This window comes from Eucalyptus grandis, chromosome 1 (assembly GCF_016545825.1).
Source record: "Eucalyptus grandis isolate ANBG69807.140 chromosome 1, ASM1654582v1, whole genome shotgun sequence".
NCBI classification, from domain to species: domain Eukaryota; kingdom Viridiplantae; phylum Streptophyta; class Magnoliopsida; order Myrtales; family Myrtaceae; genus Eucalyptus; species Eucalyptus grandis.
Window position 1 is genome coordinate 27,899,304 of NC_052612.1, and position 7,762 is coordinate 27,907,065.

The window sequence follows — 7,762 nt, forward strand, 5'->3', positions numbered from 1 at the left end:
TTTTACGATATCAATCAAGAAAGTTCCCATAACCAAGGGCACTGTCGGAAATGTAACAGTCATCGAAAACCTCCCACCTCTCTACAGGATTGCCATGTGGTATAAACTTAGGAATAGTAAAGATGTCTAAAAGGGTTACATATATGGGTCCCCATGAGAAGAATAAATAATTGGTCGATGGAGACCAAAGCAAATAGCAAAACCCAATAATGCCATCTAAATCATGAGACAGCATACTAACCTCCGATGCCATCTCTCTCTCTGTATTCTTCAATTATAATTGAGTTTCCAGGTCCTCTTTTAGTCGCAAGTATCAAGAGTGAAATTTTTCTTCAAACGAAGGAAAGCTTTGAAATTTATAGGGGTAGATGTCCAAATATCCTTGATGGAAGAATGCTGTATAGGAAGTTGCTCGTTCCTTCCGGTGGGGAAGCAAGGCTTGACAAACGATGGAACATGATCATGATCTAAGAGATAGGGCCCAAGAAGCAGTAGCTCTAGGTTATCTTCTACAATGCTCAGCAACTGAAAGCGACAATAATCAGACTCTTCACTGCAATGAAGGTCACGAAGACTGAGATAAAAGATACATGGAGGAATTTGGGAGTTTAGGTTGCCATGGAAAGCTTAGGAATAGAATGGAAATGATTTAAGGTTTAAGAAAGAAGACAAAAGAATGTAGAGAAAGAGACAGCAAACATATACTCCTAGTAAGAAGATGAGGATTTAAAAATTACGATATCTGCTAGAAGCTGAAGCGACGTATCAAGATATAACAGGAGTCGTTGATTCATATCAACTATGCATAAGGAAAAGAGATGTCAAAAAACATAAAGGTGTGATCATCATCTGTAGCAAATCACACTAAACCAATTTTTCTGTCAATTCTGTACCCGGTATCCGTAATTGAAACCTTGAGATTTTTACGACAACCAAGAATCACCTATGAGTCGGAGATGCACGTCGTGGATCGAAAATAATCGACCACGGGTCAAACACGCTAAAATTCCTAAAAGCTACCCAGTAGGGTTGGGTCGCACTAAAATTCACTCGCAGACTTGTGTCCAGCGGGCGTGGGAGTTGATTTTAACCATGAAATTAAACTCAATTTCGGGGCATGTCACAATCCATTTATAGGATATCATCTCATCTTTCGGCGAATTTTTGTTGAGTCCGGAATTTTTGCAAAAAATCAATTTCGAACAAAACGAAAAATCAATGGAAATTCGGATGGGAGAATATTTGTGCTATTTGCCTACCCTATTTGGTTTAATTTTGGGAAATTAAAGTTAAGAAAGTAATTGGGAGACAAGGGATGAGCATAAGAAGACTTTTGTGGCTTATTCATCGTCATTTTGATATTTTCCCTTGACTTTCATCCCCTCTCTCTCTCTCCTCCCTCTCCCATTTCTTTCCCCTCATTTCATGCGTGAAACCCCCCTGCAGACTGCCCATCCTCCTTTCTTCTTCCTTTCCTCCTCATCTCTTCTTCCTCTTCATTATTTCTTCTTTTTCCCGTCACGTATGCCCATTTCTTCCACCAACAGAACTGCCCACACCCCACCAGCACCATTCCTCACGCCTTCATCACTTATCATCCACCAGCACTTCCACCACCGCCATTCACCCTTACGCAAACTCCACACCTTAGCCCCCCACACCACAGCCGCCATCTCCTTCGCTGCTTCAGTTGTTGCCCCACCGCTCCTCCCACCAAGACCAGCTTCTCCACCGAGCAACCCAGCAGCCATCAACCCACCACCAGCCACCTCACCAAGCCGTGTCAGTCACCGATCAGCCCAAGCCAATCGAGACCAGCTCAACCACAGAAACTCCTCTTGGCCGTGAGCCTTGTAGGACCTTTTCCTCAGCCGTTGTGCCTCCGTTGGAGACACGGTAGTTTCGGGTCCTCACCGTCTTCATGCCGCCATCACCGTGAACCTGTTGTCATGCAATTCCGATGAGTTAACTCTATAATCCTTGATTAGGTTGTTAATTACACTTAGGGGATTAGATTAATGCTAAGAAGGATTAGTGCCAAGTAAGTTGGATTAGCTGAAATTCGGATCAGTTTACTAGACCCTTGCCATTTGCTATCCTTCTTGAAAAATGTTCTAGACATCTTTAACTATGACATATATTTTACTCAAGATTTTATAGATTTAAAATAATGAGATTTCAGCTTCGTTTCAATCAAAACAGAACCTCTGTTTGTGCTGGAACTAATGACCTGTTGGTATTCAATGGATTTTTATTAACTCTTAGGGTTCTAATTTTGAAAGAGTTCTTTCACAAAAGTTGTTTATCACATATTTTAGTTTAACATAGTCAAATTTCAGATCAAATGGACAAGTTTTGAATCTCAAACCAAGCTAATTTTTGGAAAACGTGATTTTTGGAAACGGACACAGTTTTGGTAACGGAATGAGCAATTTGCTAATCTTAATCTAAAAGAATTTGGGCCAAGGTGTCTTCTTGAAAATTTTTCGTTTAAGTGTCCTTTATAACAAATTCAAATTTGAGAATTTTATGAACTTGTTTGGGTATGTTTCTGGAATTAAACTTGAAGACATGCGAGTGGCCCGGTTTCTACCGATTATGGCCGGTAATGATTTTGTGATTATTCTTGGTGTCGTGCTTGCTAGATAAGGTGTATTTGGTGATGTGGGTGACTTTTGGCATGCTTAGAACTTGTGCGTGATGTGATGAGATGGATTGCTCTATATTGGTTGTTTAATATTATTGCAAAAGGTGACCTTATGGACTATTAAATAGAAAATAAATGAGGTGTCGGGTCTGGACACCAAAACTTATTTGCCCAATAAAACAATAAAGTTTTAAACTAGGAGTGTGCAAAATTTGATGAATTAATTTTTGAGTACATGGGCACCTATGAATTTATTTCTAAACGTTTGAACAAAAAACAAAAACAAAAAACAAAAAGAGGGGTTACTAAGGTTTGTTTTCAAAAGAGGGTGGTTGGAAAAGAAATTAGAAAAAAAATATGGTGTTGGGTTTGGACGCCAAGTTTTGTGTGCTCAATAAAAGAAGGAGGTTTTATACAAGATATGTGCAAAGTTTGGCAAATTAATTTCAAATACAGGACCTTGTATGAATTTATTTCGGAAGGTTTGAACAAAACAAAAAGAGTTACTAAGTTTATTTTTAAAAATAGGATTTTGGTGTTTTGGCTATGAGATGGAAGGTAAAAGGTTGACCTAATTGATGAGGCGCCTGAATGGTTCAGTCAATTATGTAGTTCGGTTACTTAATCGCAATCTATTTATTTAATTATTTATTATTTAACGTAAATTATACTAGGATAGCCGGTTGTTAGAATTTTACGCTGATCGTCATGGTTGTGTTGGTTTGTGAAATTGATTGCTAATCTATGCAATTAGATGCTTGGTGGTCATTTTTAATTATTATTTAAAAAATATAAATTTTTTATATTTAATTAGAAAAATACCGGGTGTCGGTTTTTTACGCTGAAAATGTTTAAAGTACTATATCAAATCGTGGAATTTTTAAATGGGAGAGTATCACACTTTGTAAATCAATTTAACTGTGTGTCCACGCACAATTATTTTACCGAGTGTTATTAATATGAAGAAAGTAGACCAAGTACATTATTTGAAATTGAGGCATTTAAGTGCAAAGCACAATGTCTTTGGCTGAGATTGGATGTACATGTGATCGCTATGAGAACCCATCACTCGATGAAAGTCGGGTGGGCGATACTCCTATATGGAATGCCCCACGTCAACGGATGCCGAATCACAATAAAGGCCGGACCAATGTTCCTTCTGGAATGCTGTCTAGATGTAGATATTGCCGTGCTCGATGGGGCAAGACGACCCCTAGTTATACCGAATGACTGCCGACTGTTGAGTTGGACATGACCGATGGGTCATAATAACTGGGACACCTGTGAATGATTGAGATATTCGCGTCTATTATGAGACAAAATTGTGTGGCACGAAATGTGACGTATCGTAACGGTTTAGCCTTATAATCGGGACCCATGTGATTAATTGATTAATGATATAGTGTTCCAATTATTGAGTACATTTACTATATGCATATGTTATACGAGTTGTACTAATATGCAGGGAGGTGTTGAGGTGAGGTAAGTCTTATATGGTGTATGTTTAGGCTGCCTCCAGGTGAATTCTCCTCTTAATCGGGGTTTAGGGTGTGGACTCATTGAGACTTTGTCTCACCCCATTGTGGTTTAAAATTTTCAGGTCCCTAGTGTAGAGAATCTGGAGCCCAAGGCTAAAGGATTTGGAGAGTTTGTGGCCTAAGGTTTTCTTTTTGGACATGGACTTGTGTATAAACCTGATGTGTTTATGAAGTATGTTTTGTGAAAATTGGTTGTCATGCTTTTCTATCACATGTTTGATTGTTGTCTGGAGTTTGTTTAGTTCACTTCCACATGTGCATAAAAAGAAAGGGTCGGCGATGTGTCTTAGGAACATCGCAAAATTTTTAGTCGACCGCCAAGGGATGTGCGCGTGCCCGAGGTTCGAGGCGTGATAGTTAGTGCTCAAAAAGGTGCACAAAAAAAAATGGCTATTACTTACTGGACAAGTCATGCGAGTATCGTCGAGTAGGCAGGAAACAAGAAGATGTGGATAGAGTGGTTAAGAAAGGAGCAAAGAATGTGGAAGAAATTAGGAGCAACTTTCAAGGAAGGATTAACCAGCTGACAGTTACCAGATTGTCCTATAAATACTACAAGCAATCCAATAAAGAACCTCTCCTCCAAACAAACATCAAAATCCTTTATCTTATCCTTAATTATCTTAGCCTAGCCTAGTTTAGTTCTAACTTTGGATTCTCGTCATTGATTCAATTCTGGCAAGTGTCTATATTCTAGGTAGTGATGTTGATTAGATTCCAGTGCTATTATACGGTGGCACCCCCGACTCGCCCGAGGTCGCCACAGGTACTCTCTCTTTAGTTACTCGATCTCCTATAACTTTGACTAGAGATTATTGTTATTATTTTAAAACGGTCCTAGCGCAACTTATTAGCGGAAGCATAAACAAGTCTCACCATCTCTCCCTCCAATAACCATAATGCAATGCACACCAACTATGCACCATAAGAAAAGATAATGCCGATTCACTCTTATTTATATTTTCATGATGGACATCAAGGTCGATATAACAAAAAGGCCAAGATTTTAACTATACTTGGCTACCACTCAAAAGATGACTCGATTCTACATCGAACATGTACCACCCTCCATCAATGAGCGTCGGCTATCTCTAAAAAGTGTCAGCTCCCAACAGCTATACACGCTATCATACCCAATCCAGTGCATCGGGTGGTAGCGGTGGTAACATCCCTAACATCGTTCCATCATGTCGGACATGGACAGATAAAAACTCCTGGATGACTGGGCCATCAACTCGACCCACATCATACGTCACTAGGATACGGACTCGAACAAAAACTAAACCAAGAGCACCGACACAAACATGCTCAGTACACTCCACATCCACATTAGTAGGTAAGCCTTAGTAGGTAACGCGTGCAACCGGCAGCAAAGGCATCTTTCTAATCTAAAATGTTAATCCCCAAAAGGGGTGAGTACAACCACTCAGCAGTAAAGATCCACCAAACTACTCAATGCGTCAAACAAAATAATCAAGGCATCATAAACAAAGCACATATCATTCATGCATCCAAGCATAACTTACCTTACAGCCATGCATATATCACAATGCCATATGTGCATATACCACCATGCACTTATCATCAAGCATTCATGCATATACCACCATGCCATATGTGCATATACCACCATGCACTTATCATCAAGCATTCATGCATATACCACCATGTCATATGTACACATCCATGCGCATGATTCAATTCTTGATCTTTATATTTCAATTAGATCCCATCAATTTCTTCCCAGGGACCAATGTTTGCATCCCACAATTTATTGCTCGTATCCAACCTGGCATCACGAGGAACTTCCGGCACACACCTCCGGGCATCCGACACACACACTACGAGCATCTCGTACCCCAACCGGCATCACGAGGTATTCCCCCGGCACACACCTCTGAGGCTTTCGACACCCCCACATTACGGGCATCTCGAAACTCCCGAGAACATCCGGCACACACACTCCAGGCATCCGGCACCCCCACATTCCAGGCATCTCGAAACTCCCGAGGCATCGTCGGCTCACACCTCTAACGGTCTTGTTACCATCTCAATTTACATTTATACATGTATTTCAATTTTAACATGGCATTTGATGCAACAATATCAAGGGTCTCAACCAAATTTTCATGCCATATAACACACCATTTGCCATCACATATGCAGCAAAATCAACCACTCAAATTATTTCATCACATGGATAATTTCATTTATTTTTCAAAACACATCAATTTTTCGAATAAATCAGAATGCATTCCTCTAATTAAAACTCCAGAAAAATTAGTAAATGACATTAATAAATTATGAAAACTTGACACATTATAGACGAGACCTAAAGGCAGATATCTCATGAATAACATCATACCAAAAGAATCTCACACAAAACAGTATGGTCCATGCATCAGAGTTCTCAAAACTTCAATATTTCAACTTTCACAGTTTCGGAAGAAATTTAAATTAAATACTCAAATGAACTCCAAAAATTCTGAAATTTTGACATGTTATAGACAAGTATTAGAGGTAAATATCTCCTGAATAAATCGAAACCCAAATAGTTCTAGGTTAATAGATATAGACGATTATTTCCCCCTGTTCTCGGTGTCATCTTTTCCTAGATTATCATCTTTCAAAAGAAACTCATTTCACCGACCTACATATGTTCATTTCTTCTAAATTTTTAGTATGTTATTTCTTCGAATATTACCTACAACTTTCATTAAAGACACACGAACAAATTTTAATTGTATGATTTTATAAAAATCACGAAATCATACTGGGTTGAGGTAACGTTTTTCCCAGATCTAGTGTCTTCAAAGAACAATGATTTCACCGACCTAGTTTTGTTCATTTCCTCTAAATTTTTGATATGTTCTACCTTAAGAAGTACACTACAACTTTCGTTAAGAGATCAAAGTGATATTTTTACAATAAAGTTACTTTACAGACCACGAAATCTCTAAAGGTTAGCACAACGAATTCCAGATCTAATTTCTCCAAAGAAAAATCATTTCACTAACCAATACTTGTTCGTTTTGCCTCAAATTTTAGTATGTTGTTCCTCAAGATGTTCTCTACAACTTTCATGAAGAAATAAAAACAATATTCCAACTAAATAGTCGCATGCAGAACACAATCTCATGGATGGTCGGACTGGTCTTTCCAGAAACAGCATGCTAGACCAACGAATTTCTCCCCATAACTTCAACTTTTCATGACATCTACCACAACCAACATTCACCATCTTCTACACACACATCACAGCAATGCAAATGGTAGGTTTTAAGACTCTACTTGCCTTAAACTTAAGCACAACAAGAATGGCGGCAAAGCGGCAAACGGACGGCGGCGAGCTAGGCGGTCGATCCTCCTCCTTCCTCTCGCACGCCCGCTTCCTCTCTTTCCCTCTTCCTCTCTCTCGGACGACTCTCTCTCTCTCTCTCTCTCTCTCTCTCTCTCTCTCTCTCTCTCTCTCTCTCTCGGTCGATTCCCCTTCATCATCCGCCTCCCTCTCTTTTCTTTTCTTCCCCCACAATCATTTGCAATCATTTGATTGCATGAAGCCGCCCAAAGAAGCCAA